We start from the raw sequence: 14,292 nt of genomic DNA, 5'->3' as shown, positions 1-14,292 counted from the left end.
TGGTTGTGGGGGTGCGGTGTTGGTGGGTGCGGGTGTTGAGGTGTTGGGGGGTTGTGGGGGTGCGGGTGTTGGGGGTTGTGGGGATGCGGCGTTGGTGGGTGCGGCGTTGGTGGGTGCGGGTGTTGAGGGTGTTGGGGGGGTTGTGGGGGTGCGGGTGTTGGGGGTTGTGGGGATGCGGCGTTGGTGGGTGCGGCGTTGGTGGGTGCGGGTGTTGGGGGGTTGTGGGGGTGCGGCGTTGATGGGTGAGGGTGTTGGAGGTTGTTGGGGTGCGGCGTTGGTGGGTGCGGCGTTGGTGGGTGCGGGTGTTGGGGGGTTGTGAGGGTGCGGCGTTGATGGGTGAGGGTGTTGGGGGTTGTGGGGGTGCGGGTGTTGGGGGGTTGTGGGGTGCGGCGTTGATGGGTGCGGGTGTTGGGGGGTTGTGGGGGTGCGGGTGTTGGCGGGTTGTGGGGATGCGGTGTTGGTGGGTGCGGGTGTTGGGGGGCTGTGGGGTGCGGCGTTGGTGGGTGCGGGTGTTGGGGGGTTGTGGGGGTGCAGGTGTTGGGGGGTTGTGGGGGGTGTGGCGTTGATGGGTGCGGGTGTTGGGGGGTTGTGGGGGTGCGGCGTTGGTGGGTGCGGGTGTTGAGGGAGTTGTGGGGATGCGGCGTTGGTGGGTGCGGGTGTTGGGGGGGTTGTGGGGCTGCGGAGTGTGGGGGTGCGGGTGTTGGGGGGTTGTGGGGGTGCGGCGTTGGTGGGTGCGGGTGTTGGGGGGGTTGTGGGGCTGCGGAGTGTGGGGGTGCGGGTGTTGGGGGGTTGTGGGGGTGCGGCGTTGATGGGTGCGGGTGTTGGGGGGGTTGTGAGGGTGCGGCGTTGATGGGTGCGGGTGTTGGGGGGTTTTGGGGGTGCGGCGTTGATGGGTGCGGGTGTTGGGGGGTTGTGGGGGTGCGGCGTTGATGGGTGCGGGTGTTGGGGGGTTTTGGGGGTGCGGCGTTGATGGGTGCGGGTGTTGGGGGGTTATGGGGGTGCAGAGTTGGTGGGTGCGGGTGTTGGGGGGTCATGGGGGTGCGGCGTTGGTGGGTGCAGGTGTTGGGGGTTTGGGGGGGTGCGGCGTTGATGGGTGCAGGTGTTGGGGGTTTGGGGGGTGCGGCGTTGATGGGTGCGGGTGTTGGGGGTTGTGGGGGTGCGGCGTTGATGGGTGCAGGTGTTGGGGGGTTGTGGGGGTGCGGGTGTTGGGGGGTTGTGGGGGTGCGGCGTTGATGGGTGCGGGTGTTGGGGGGGTTGTGGGGGTGCGGCGTTGATGGGTGCGGGTGTTGGGGGGTTGTGGGAGTGCGGCGTTGATGGGTGCGGGTGTTGGGGTTGTGGGGGTGCGGCGTTGATGGGTGCGGGTGTTGGGGGGTTGTGGGGGTGCGGCGTTGATGGGTGCGGGTGTTGGGGGGTTGTGGGGGTGCGGCGTTGGTGGGTGCGGGTGTTGGGGGGTTGTGGGAGTGCGGCGTTGATGGGTGCGGGTGTTGGGGGTTGTGGGGATGCGGCGTTGGTGGGTGCAGGAGTTGGGGGGTTGTGGGCGTGCGGAGTTGGTGGGTGCGGGTTGTGGGGGGTTGTGGGGGTGCGGCGTTGACGGGTGCGGGTGTTGGGGGGCTGTGGGGGTGCGGCGTTGGTGGGTGCGGGTGTTGGGGGGTTGTGGGGTGCGGCGTTGATGGGTGCGGGTGTTGGGGGGTTGTGGGGGTGCGGCGTTGTTGGATGCGGCGTTGGTGGGTGCGGGTGTTGGGTGGTTGTGGGGGTGCGGCGTTGATGGGTGCGGGTGTTGGGGGGTGGTGGGGGTGCGGCATTGGTGGGTGCGGGTGTTGGGGGGTTGTGGGGGTGCGGTGTTGATGGGTGCGGGAGTTGGGGTTGTGGGGGTGCGGGTGTTGGGGGGTTGTGGGGGTGCGGCGTTGGTGGGTGCAGGTGTTGGGGGGTTGTGGGGGTGCGGAGTTGGTGGGTGCGGGTGTTGGGGGGTTGTGGGGATGCGGCGTTGGTGGGTGCGGGTTGTGGGGGGTTGTGGGGGTGCGGCGTTGATGGGTGCGGGTGTTGGGGGGGTTGGGGGGGTGCGGCGTTGGTGGGTGCGGGTGTTGGGGTGGTTGTGGGGGTGCGGCGTTGGTGGGTGCGGGTGTTGGGGGATTGTGGGGGTGCGGCGTTGATGGGTGCGGTGTTGGGGGGTTGTGGGGGTGCGGCGTTGATGGGTGCGGGTGTTGGGGGGTTGTGGGGGTGCGGAGTTGGTGGGTGCGGGTGTTGGGGGGTTGTGGGGGTGCGGAGTTGGTGGTTGCGGGTGTTGGGGGGGTTGTGGGGGTGCGGCGTTGATGGGTGCGGGTGTTGGGGGGTTGTGGGGGTGCGGCATTGGTGGGTTCGGGTGTTGGGGGGTTGTGGGGGTGCGGCGTTGATGGGTGCGGGTGTTGGGGGGTTGTGGGGGTGCGGCGTTGGTGGGTGCGGGTGTTGGGGGGTTGTGGGGGTGCGGTGTTGATGGGTGCGGGAGTTGGGGTTGTGGGGGTGCGGGTGTTGGGGGGTTGTGGGGGTGCGGAGTTGGTGGGTGCGGGTGTTGGTGGGTTGTGGGGATGCGGCGTTGGTGGGTGCGGGTGTTGGGGGGTTGTGGGGGTGCGGAGTTGGTGGGTGCGGGTGTTGGGGGGGTTGTGGGGGTGCGGAGTTGGTGGGTGCGGGTGTTGGGGGGGTTGTGGGGGTGCGGCGTTGATGGGTGCGGGTGTTGGGGGGTTGTGGAGGTGCGGCGTTGATGGGTGCGGGTGTTGGGGGGTTGTGGGGGTGCGGCGTTGATGGGTGCGGGTGTTGGGGGGTTGTGGAGGTGCGGCGTTGGTGGGTGCGGGTGTTGGGGGGTTGTGGGGTGCGGCGTTGATGGATGCGGGTGTTGGGGGTTGTGGGGGTGCGGCGTTGATGGGTGCGGGTGTTGGGGGGTTGTGGAGGTGCGGCGTTGGTGGGTGCGGGTGTTGGGGGGTTGTGGGGGTGCGGCGTTGATGGTTGCGGGTGTTGGGGGGTTGTGGGGTGCGGCGTTGATGGGTGCGGTGTTGGGGGGTTGTGGGGGTGCGGCGTTGATGGATGCGGGTGTTGGGGGGTTGTGGGGATGCGGCGTTGGTGGTTGCGGGTGTTGGGGGGTTGTGGGGGTGCGGCGTTGATGGTTGCGGGTGTTGGGGGGTTGTGGGGGTGCGGCGTTGATGGGTGCGGGTGATGGGGGGTTGTGGGGGTGCGGCGTTGGTGGGTGCGGGTGTTGGGGGGTTGTGGGGGTGCGGCGTTGGTGGGTGCGGGTGTTGGGGGGTTGTGGGGGTGCGGCGTTGGTGGGTGCGGGTGTTGGGGGGTTGTGGGTTGCGGCGTTGGTGGGTGCGGGTGTTGGGGGTTGTGGGGGTGCGGCGTTGATGGATGCGGGTGTTGGGGGGTTGTGGGGATGCGGCGTTGGTGGGTGCGGGTGTTGGGGGGTTGTGGGGGTGCGGCGTTGGTGGGTGCGGCGTTGATGGGTGCGGGTGTTGGTGGGTGCGGGTGTTGGGGGGTTGTGGGGGTGCGGCGTTGATGGTTGCGGGTGTTGGGGGGTTGTGGGTTGCGGCGTTGGTGGGTGCGGGTGTTGGGGGTTGTGGGGGTGCGGCGTTGATGGATGCGGGTGTTGGGGGGTTGTGGGGATGCGGCGTTGGTGGGTGCGGGTGTTGGGGGGTTGTGGGGGTGCGGCGTTGATGGTTGCGGGTGTTGGGGGGTTGTGGGGGTGCGGCGTTGATGGGTGCGGGTGATGGGGGGTTGTGGGGGTGCGGCGTTGGTGGGTGCGGGTGTTGGGGGGTTGTGGGGGTGCGGCGTTGGTGGGTGTGGGTGTTGGGGGGTTGTGGGGGTGCGGCGTTGGTGGGTGCGGGGTGTTGGGGGGGTTGGGGGGGTGCGGCGTTGGTGGGTGCGGGTGTTGAGGGAGTTGGGGGGTTGTGGGGGGGGCGGGTGTTGGGGGGTTGTGGGGGTGCGGCGTTGGTGGGTGCGGCGTTGATGGGTGCGGGTGTTGGGGGGTTGTGCAGGAGAGCTGGGGGCCCCCCAGGCAAACCTGTGGCCTGGCTGGACTAGCTGGCATTTCCTGTGGCCGGGGGCCCCCGGGGGGTACAGAGGAATGGGTCTGGCTGGGCCTGCCAGTGTTTCAGTGGCAGCTCAGGGGGGGCTGGACGATTGCCCCTCCGCCCCACAGTCCCTTGTGCAGGGGCAGGGGGATCGGGGGGGAACTGGGGGGGCGTGGGGGGGGCTGTGGTGTGAGGCTGGAAATGCCCCCTCCCCCCAGGCGGGGAGGTAACGGACAGGCTCAGCTGTAGGATGAGCTCGTCAAGGGCGCGCCGTGTCTGTCATCGGGGGCTCAGCTGGAGCCCCTCAAACGGCCAGCGCCTGGCGCGGCCTTCCTCTGCCCGGGGGGGGCCCGGGACGGTGCTGGGATGGCCTAGCCCCGGGGGTCTCTGCAGGGGGGGCACAGCCAGGCTGCTAGCACAGTGGCTGTGGCTGGGGCTAGCTGGGGGGGGCATCAGCGCCGGGCGCCCCGTCGTTCCTGCCAGACAAATGAGCCCATGTGCTGTAATGGATATGCCCCCCCCGGCCACCTGGCCGGGGCCCCCCTCCACCAGCCGCTCACAAGCTGGGGCCTCCCCCTAACCCCGACCTCCGGCTGCCAGGCTCTGCCCCCCAGGTCAGGGTGTGGAGGGAAAGTCCTGCCCCGGCCCCAGGGCTGGAGGTTGGGGAGTGGGGCACGGGGCCCTTCCCTGGCAGGGGCAGGCAGGGGGGGTTAGGTTAGGCTGGAGGGGGGTTGCGGAGTGGGGTGTGGGGCCTTGCCCCGGTGGGGGGGGTCGGTTAGGCTGGGGGTGGGGCCTTTCCCTGGTGGGGGCAGGTGGGGGGGGTCGGTTAGGCTGGTGGGGGCAGAGAGTGGGGTGTGGGGCTTTTCCCTGGCAGGGGCTGGCTCAGGGGGTTCGGTTAGGTTGGGGGGGGCAGAGAGTGGGGTGTGGGGCTTTTCCCTGGCAGGGGCTGGCTGGGCGGGTTCGGTTAGGCTGGGGGGGCAGGGAGTGGGGTGTGGGGCTTTTCCCTGGCGGGGGCTGGCTGTGGGGGTTCAGTTAGGCTGAGGGGGTTCAGTTAGGCTGGGGGGGGCAGGGAGTGGGGTGTTGGGCTTTTCCCTGGCGGGGGCTGGCTGCAGGGTTCATTTAGGCTGGGGGGGCAGGGAGTGGGGTGTGGGGCTTTTCCTGGCAGGGGCTGGCTGTGGGGGTTCAGTTAGGCTGGGGCGGTTCGGTTAGGCTGTGGGGGGCAGGGAGCGGGGTGTGGGGCTTTTCCCTGGCGGGGGCTGGCTCCAGGGGTTCGGTTAGGCTGGGGGGCAGGGAGTGGGGTGTGGGGCTTTTTCCTGGCGGGGGCTGGCTGGGGGGGGTTCAGTTAGGCTGGGGCGGTTCGGTTAGGCTGGGGGGGGCAGGGAGTGGGGTGTGGGGCTTTTCCCTGGCGGGGGCTGGCTCAGCAGGTTCATTTAGGCTGGGGGGGGCAGGGAGTGGGGTGTGGGGCTTTTCCCTGGCGGGGGCTGGCTCAGGGGGTTCAGTTAGGCTGGGGGGGGCAGGGAGTGGGGTGTGGGGCTTTTCCCTGGCGGGGGCTGGCTCAGGGGGTTCGGTTAGGCTGGGGGGGGCAGGGAGTGGGGTGTGGGGCTTTTCCCTGGCGGGGGCTGGCTCAGGGGGTTCAGTTAGGCTGGGGGGGGGCAGGGAGTGGGGTGTGGGGCTTTTCCCTGGCGGGGGCTGGCTCAGGGGGTTCGGTTAGGCTGGGGGGGGCAGGGAGTGGGGTGTGGGGCTTTTCGCTGGCGGGGGCTGGCTCAGGGGGTTCAGTTAGGCTGGGGGGGGCAGGGAGTGGGGTGTGGGGCTTTTCCCTGGCGGGGGCTGGCTCAGGAGGTTCGGTTAGGCTGGGGGGGGCAGGGAGTGGGGTGTGGGGCTTTTCCCTGGTGGGGGCTGGCTGCAGGGGTTCGGTTAGGCTGGGGGGGCAGGGAGTGGGGTGTGGGGCTTTTCCCTGGCGGGGGCTGGCTCAGGGGGTTCAGTTAGGCTGGGGGGGGCAGGGAGTGGGGTGTGGGGCTTTTCCCTGGCGGGGGCTGGCTCAGCAGGTTCAGTTAGGCTGGTGGGGGCAGGGAGTGGGGTGTGGGGCTTTTCCCTGGCGGGGGCTGGCTGCAGGGGTTCGGTTAGGCTGGGGTGGTTCAGTTAGGCTGGGGGGGGCAGGGAGTGGGGTGTGGGGCTTTTCCCTGGCGGGGGCTGGCTCAGCAGGTTCAGTTAGGCTGGGGGGGGCAGGGAGTGGGGTGTGGGGCTTTTCCCTGGCGGGGGCTGGCTCAGCAGGTTCAGTTAGGCTGGGGGGGGCAGGGAGTGGGGTGTGGGGCTTTTCCCTGGCGGGGGCTGGCTCAGGGGGTTCAGTTAGGCTGGGGGGGCAGGGAGTGGGGTGTGGGGCTTTTCCCTGGCGGGGGCTGGCTCAGGGGGTTCGGTTAGGCTGGGGGGCAGGGAGTGGGGTGTGGGGCTTTTCCCTGGTGGGGGCTGGCTCAGGGGGTTCGGTTAGGCTGGGGGGCAGGGAGTGGGGTGTGGGGCTTTTCCCTGGCGGGGGCTGGCTCAGGGGGTTCGGTTAGGCTGGGGGGCAGGGAGTGGGGTGTGGGGCTTTTCCCTGGCGGGGGCTGGCTGCAGGGATTTGGTTAGGCTGGGGTGGTTCAGTTAGGCTGGTGGGGGCAGGGAGTGGGGTGTGGGGCTTTTCCCTGGCGGGGGCTGGCTCAGGGGGTTCGGTTAGGCTGGGGGGGTTCGGTTAGGCTGGGGGGGTCTTTTCTGACACCTGCTGCTGCCGGCGGGTCTGTAGAGAAGGAGAACGGGTGTGACCAGCTACAGCCCCCGCCCCCGCCCCCGCACTGGGGCTGCCCCCTGCCAGGCAGCAATGGGGGGCACTGGCACTAGGCGGCAGAGCACAGCCGGGAGCCTACACCCCTGTTCCCTCGGTGCCATCCCAGAAGCTTTCCGGGGGGGCTGCAGGGAGCCCCCAGCTGTGCAGCGCCCCCCTGACTCCCCGGGGTCTCCCCGCACTCACCCCCCGTGCTGCTGACAGACAAATGAGCCCACGTGCGGCTGCGTTTCCGGCCTATTGGTGGGGTCCGGGCATGGGGGAGCTGCCCCCCGACACCCCCGTTCTGCCCCTGTGGCCGACTGATGTGCTGGGGCCGGGGGGCTGTTACCCACCTTCGCCAGCGGCTTCAAACAGAGCGACTGGGCCTCCCTGGTCCTGGGACCCAGCACCGAGCACCCCACAGACCCCCCACCCGAGCACCGTCCAGCCCCTCCTCCCAGCCGATCACCAAACAGCCCCCCCACCCGATCACCAAACAGCCCCCCCACCCCAGCACCGTCCAGCCCCTCCTCCCAGCCGATCACCAAACAGCCCCCCCACCCGAGCACCGTCCAGCCCCTCCCCCCAGCCGATCACCAAACAGCCCCCCCACCCCAGCACCATCCAGCCCCTCCCTCCAGCCGATCACCAAACAGCCCCCCCACCCGATCACCAAACAGCCCCTCGCCCCAGCCGATCACCAAACAGCCCCCCCACCCGAGCACCGCCCAGTCCCTCCCCCAGCCGAGCACCGCCCAGCCCCTCGCCCCAGCTGATCACCGAACAGCCCCCCCACCCGAGCACCGTCCAGGCCTTCCCCCCAGCCGATCACCAAACAGCCCCCCCACCCGAGCACTGCCCAGCCCCTCCCCCCAGCCGATCACCAAACAGCCCCCCCACCCGAGCACCGCCCAGGCCTTCCCCCCCAGCCGATCACCAAACAGCCCCCCAGCCAACCACTGCCCAGTCCCTCCCCCAGCCGAGCACCAAACAGCCCCCCCAGCCGAGCACCGCCCAGCCCCTCGCCCCAGCTGATCACCGAACAGCCCCCCCACCCGAGCACCGTCCAGGCCTTCCCCCCAGCCGATCACCAAACAGCCCCCCCACCCGAGCACTGCCCAGCCCCTCCCCCCAGCCGATCACCAAACAGCCCCCCCACCCGAGCACCGCCCAGGCCTTCCCCCCCAGCCGATCACCAAACAGCCCCCACAGCCGAGCACCGCCCAGCCCCTCGCCCCAGCCGATCACCAAACAGCCCCCCCAACCCGAGCACCGCCCAGGCCCTCCCCCCAGCCGATCACCAAACAGCCCCCCGAGCCGAGCACCGCCCAGCCCCTCCCCCCAGCCGATCACCAAACAGCCCCCCCAGCCGAGCACTGCCCAGCCCCTCCCCCCAGCCGATCACCAAACAGCCCCCCCAGCCGAGCACTGCCCAGCCCCTCCCCCCAGCCGATCACCAAACAGCCCCCCCACCCGAGCACCGCCCAGCCCCTCGCCCCAGCCGATCACCAAACAGACCCCCCAGCTGAGCACTGTCCAGCCCCTCCTCCCAGCTGATCGCCAAACAGACCCCCCAGCCGATCACCAAACAGCCCCCCCCACCCGATTACCAAACAGCCCCCCCAACCGAACACCGCCCAGCCCCTCCCCCCAGCCGATCACCAAACAGCCCCCCCCACCCGAGCACTGTCCAGGCCCTCCCCCCAGCCGATCACCAAACGGACCCCCCACCCGAGCACCGTCCAGGCCCTCCCCCCAGCCGATCTCCAAACAGCCCCCCCCACCCGAGCACCGTCCAGCCCCTCCCCCAGCTGATCACCCCGCAGCCCCCCAGCCAACCACCGCCCAGCCCCTCCCCCAGCTGATCACCCCGCAGCCCCTCCATTAAGCAGCCCCCCCAGCTGATCGCCAAATGCCCAAGGGCTCACCCCCTGCTCCAGGCTGGGGGTCAGGGCAGCCCAGGTGGCCGACACGGGGAGGGGGAGTTCGCTGCCCTCGCTCCCTGGCAGACGACGGGGAGGAGCCAGTGGCAGGACCCCAGCCCAGTTCCAAACCCCAGGGCTTTGGGGTGGCAAACGGGCACAGGTCTCATGCCAGCTCCTCGTGCCCCCCGTGAGTGCGAGCGACCAGCCCGGCCCTAAGGGCGGACGGGACCCGGCTCCGAGCTGCGGGCTGGGTACGGGACGTGGGACGTGTTAGCGAGGGTGCTAAAGGAATCTCGAAGGTGCCTGGTGGAGGCACTGCTGTGGGAACGGGGAGATGCCAACGCTGGGGGGTTGGAACCCCCCACACCCCCAGGCACTGGCTGAAGTGACCCCATTCGGGCCGGGCTCAAAGGGGGAGGGATGTGACCGAGTGGGAATTTCTCATGATAATTTGGATTTGTGTGCCTCGGTTTCCCCCCGGCGCTGCCTGGTTATCCGGTGGGGGGAAGGGTTGTTTCGCTTCGCAGAGATCCAGGGGTGACTGCGCCTGGCTGGGGCCTGGGGACGAAGACAATGGCCTGGACGTTGGGTACCTGGCGACCGTCCCTGGATGGTCCCCCCCGCCATGGGAGCCGGCCGGGTGTGAGCAGCTGGAGGACAAAGGGCTGAGGAGGGGCCCGGTGCGGTGGTTCCACGGGGTCGGCTGCAGGCAGGAGAGAGTTTCTGCACGGGGACTAAAGGGGTCGGGGGCTCGGGGCTGACCCCGCGGGCCCAGGCTGTTACTTGCTGCTCTCTGTGGTGGCCAAGGCCTGGCTACGCCGTGTTCCAGACACCTGCTAGCCCCCGGCTGAGAGTCCCGGCCGATCAGGGGAGGTGGGGGTGCAGTGCTCCCTTTGGGGTACACGTCTCCCCCAGGGGTCCAGGTCAGGGGGCCTCGCTGCAGGGAGCTCACGGCGCGACCCAGGGGGCTGAAGGCTCCGAGGGTCGCTCCCAGGAGGTGGGGAAGCCAAGGGGCCCTCCCAGAGAGAGAGTGATCCTGAGGGGGCTGGCACAGTAAGGGTTCCCCCAGGGGTTGTTCCTGAGCCGTGCGAGTACCGGGCCTGTGGACCCGTGGCAGAGGGGACTTCAAATGCTTCATGCAGACTCCGGAGAGAACTGCACTGTAGGGGGCGCAGGCATCACAGAGGGGGAAACTGAGGCAATGAGTGGTATCCACTTCCTGAACAAACTTCGGGCATAGTGACATTTTGGCTCCCAGGCCCCACTTCCCACCCCTCTAGCCATCAGGTGCCCCTCCCCCCCAAAGCCAGGGATAGAACCCAGGAGTCCTGGCTCCCAGCACCCCAAGGGTCCCCGAGCAGGGCAGTGGGGCAGGAGGCCAGGCCGGGTGCTGTGCCCTGGCTGAGCCAGCGGGCAGGCAGGGGCTGCCGGCTGGAGGAAGATGAACTGTCTCAGAGGAAGCCCTGTCCCGCATCTATTCTTAGCTCTAGTCTGTCCTGCATCCTCCCGGCTGCCCAGAGGGTGCCCACGCCCAGACCCTGATCCCTGCACAACCGGAGATGCTGCCTAGCGGGAAGCAGCCCCCTTCCCTGTGCCCACCCTCCTTGGCCAACCTGGTGGCGCAGGGTGATGCAAGGGGGGGGACGCAGCCCAGCTGGCCCTGGCCGCAGGGATCCCGAGCAGGAACCTGCCCTGCACCTCTGCCTGGCTGGGCTCTCCGGGCGTCTCCTGGGGGCGGTTAGCGGCTGGGCCAGCCGCCTGCTGCAGGGAGGGTTCCAGGCTGGGAAAGCTGCCCACTCCCCGCCCCTCGCCAAGGCCAGCCCGGGCAGCTCCACACTAGCCCCTTCAGAAAGGGCCCTGCCCTACCTGGCCTAGCCCATTGGCCTTCCCCCATACACCCCAGCGATGGCTGCCCACACCTCCCCCTGCCGTGCTCCCCCCAGGCCTCAGTCCCCAGGCCCTGTTGGCCCATCCTGGGGCTGCCCCTGCACTGACCTGTGCCCCCCACTGCATGCTAGCGGGTATAAGGTAGTGGGCATCTCCCCAGGATCCCATGGCCGCTCGGGGCCCCAGCCCAAGGGGAGGGGTCAGAGGCATCCCTGTGTCCAGCCACAGTTCGCAGCTCCAGCAGCTCCAGCTTCCTCAGCCCGGACCCTGCGGCAGGGGTGGGGCCCGTGGGACGAGCTCCCAGCGAAGGGGGTCAGCGAGCCAGGGATGGTGGAGCAGAGTGGCTGCCCCGGGGCACCACACGCCCCAGCTGTCACCCCCCATGGCATGCTACAGGCCCAGCCACACACGCCTCAGACACATACCGTGCCCCCCGCGCAGGGCGCTGTACACATCCCCGGCAGAGGCAAGCTATCTGTGCACTCGCTCGGCTCTGTACGGTCCGGGGGGACCGTCGTCAGTGCGCCAGCCCGATCGGGGGTCCACTCTCTCGGGGGCTAAGCCCTGGAACTGCACCTTGTGAAGCCTCCAGAGCCTGGTTCAGCCCCCTCAGGGAGTCCCCTCACTCTGGCCCCCCTGGGGCCTCCACCCCCCGAGGGAGCAACGCCGCCCGACCTCCAGCCTACAGTGACTCTCAGCCAGCATGACACAGGGCCGTTTACTGGACGTCTGAACCCAGCCCTGGAAGTTCTCGGGGCCCTCAGGCCCGGCCAGGCTCAGCCCCGGCCAGGTGGGCTCAGGCTCTTCTTTGTCCCCAGTCCAGAAGACCCCTCCTGCCAGCCGACCACCTAGATCACCTTCCCCACAGCCCCTCCTCCATCCTTTGTCTTCAGTCCCAGGCAAACAGATCACCTGGGTCCTCTCTTCTGTCCTTTGTTCCTGCACTGGCTGGGACCGGCTGGCTTCCAAGATGGGGCAGGCCTCTGGGTCACTGGTTGCTAAATTCAGGGTCCAGGCTGATAGGTGAGGTCAGACCTGGCCCTCTGCAACAACAAACACCCTCTCCCACCACCTCGTTACACGTGCAGCACATAGGGGAAACTGAGGCACACACAGCACTCATACAAGGCATCAAGAAAATTCCCCCCCCCCCCCCCCCGTCATCACGCTGTGCTGTACCGCTCAGTCACTAGGTGGCACTGTGTGTAACATGCCTGTTGCAGGCTGTTCTGTCAGGACCCGTCTCCCCGAGAACGTCCCGGCAAACCTGGCGGCTGCACTTTGTGACTGTGTCCTCACCCAGAATGATCCCACGTTTGGGGACAATGTACCCCTGCAAACCAGGAGCACTGCCATGGGGACCCGCATGGCCCCACAGTATGCCAACACTTTTATGGCTGACTTAGAACAACGCTTCCTTGGCTCTCGTCCCCTAACGCCCCTACTCTACTTGCGCTACATTGATGACATCTTCATCATCTGGACCCATGGAAAAGAAGCCCTTGAGGAATTCCACCATGATTTCAACAATTTCCATCCCACCATCAACCTCAGCCTGGTCCAGTCCACACAAGAGATCCACTTCCTGGACACTACAGTGCTAATAAACAATGGTCACATAAACACCACCCTATACCGGAAACCTACTGACCGCTATTCCTACCTGCATGCCTCCAGCTTTCACCCTGACCACACCACACGATCCATCGTCTACAGCCAAGCTCTGCGATACAACCGCATTTGCTCCAACCCCTCAGACAGAGACAAACATCTACAAGATCTCTGTCAAGCTTTCTTACAACTACAGTACCCACCTGCGGAAGTAAAGAAACAGATTGATAGAGCCAGAAGAGTTCCCAGAAGTCACCTACTACAGGACAGGCCCAACAAAGAAAATAACAGAACGCCACTAGCCATCACCTTCAGCCCCCAACTAAAACCCCTCCAGCGCGTTATCAAGGATCTACAACCTATCCTGAAGGATGACCCAACGCTCTCACAAATCTTGGGAGACAGGCCAGTCCTTGCCTACAGACAGCCCCCCAACCTGAAGCAAATACTCACCAACAACCACATACCACACAACAGAACCACTAACCCAGGAACTTATCCTTGCAACAAAGCCCGTTGCCAACTGTGCCCACATATCTATTCAGGGGACACCATCACAGGGCCTAATCACATCAGCCACACGATCAGAGGCTCGTTCACCTGCATATCCACCAATGTGATCTATGCCATCATGTGCCAGCAATGCCCCTCTGCCATGTGCATTGGCCAAACCGGACAGTCTCTATGCAAAAGAATAAATGGACACAAATCCGTCATCAGGAATCATAACATTCAAAAACCAGTCGGAGAACACTTCAACCTCCCTGGTCACTCAATAACAGACATAAAAGTGGCAATTCTTCAACAAAAAAACTTCAAAAGCAGACTCCAATGAAAAACTGCAGAACTGGAATTAATTTGCAAACTTCACACCATCCAATTAGGCCTGAATAAACACTGGGAGTGGATGGGTCACTACAAAAACTATTTTTCTCCCTGTTTATACTCACACCTTCTTGTCAACTGTTTGAAATGGGCCACCTTGATTACATTGGCCTCAATAGCACTACAAAAGTGATTTTTTCTCCCTTCTTGTCAACTGTTGAGAATAGCCCACTTCCACCTTAATTGAATTGGTTCATTAGCACTGGCCCCCCCACTTCGTAAGGCAACTCCCATCTTTTCATGTGCTGTGTATTTATACCTCTCTACTGTATTTTCTACTCCATGCATCTGATAAGCCCATGAAACCTTATGCCCCCCAAAATTTGTTAGTCTCTAAGATGCCACAAGGACTCCTCGTTGTTTATACCTTATTTAAGTTAATCTCAGCCATACCTGGCAGAGCATTAATGGATTTTATGATGAACGCAGCTGGTGTGTTTAAGCAAGCTCTGTGAGCAGTACATATCTGGTACAGAAGAACAGGACATGGTGTCAGGAGTAAACTAAGAACAGGAGCAGAAAGAAAACAGCAACAAAGGTGGCAGAATCTTATCAACATGCCACCCTTCAATGCCCCTGAGAACTTCAGCTTTGACAAACCTTCAGAATGGAAAGACTGGAGACAAGATTTTGCATTGCACAAAGAAACTGGAGATATACAGGTATCGTCTTTAATTTATGCTATGGGGAAGCAAGCAGAGCAGATCTTCAAATCCTTTGACTTTACTGAAGACCGTTACAAAGATGACTGTAAAAGGGTTCTGGCTTTGTCTGAGGCATACTTTATACCCCAGAGTGGTTTATGAAAGAGCATGTTGTCCCCAGAGCACTCAAGAACAAGGGTAAAATGTTGAATTTTTTATAAGAGCTCTGCATACATTGGCTGAAAACTGTGACTTTGGGAATGCAAAACATGAAAATATCAGAGACAGGCTGGTTATCGCATTAACAGATAAAAACCTTTCACAGCAGCTACAGCTGAAGAAAGATTTAACTCTGCACACAAACATTCCAAGAGAAAAGCAAGCTGAGCTGGTGATACAGCAAAACCTAGAGCAACTGGACAATTCTGAAAAACCTGAAACTATCTTAGAAGCTGTAACAGACACTTGAGTGTTAAAAGTCATCATAAAATCCCCGAGGCAAGAAGAGACAA

Source organism: Eretmochelys imbricata, chromosome 4 (assembly GCF_965152235.1).
Source record: "Eretmochelys imbricata isolate rEreImb1 chromosome 4, rEreImb1.hap1, whole genome shotgun sequence".
NCBI lineage: Eukaryota > Metazoa > Chordata > Testudines > Cheloniidae > Eretmochelys > Eretmochelys imbricata.
Note: the sequence above shows the minus strand (reverse complement) of the source record.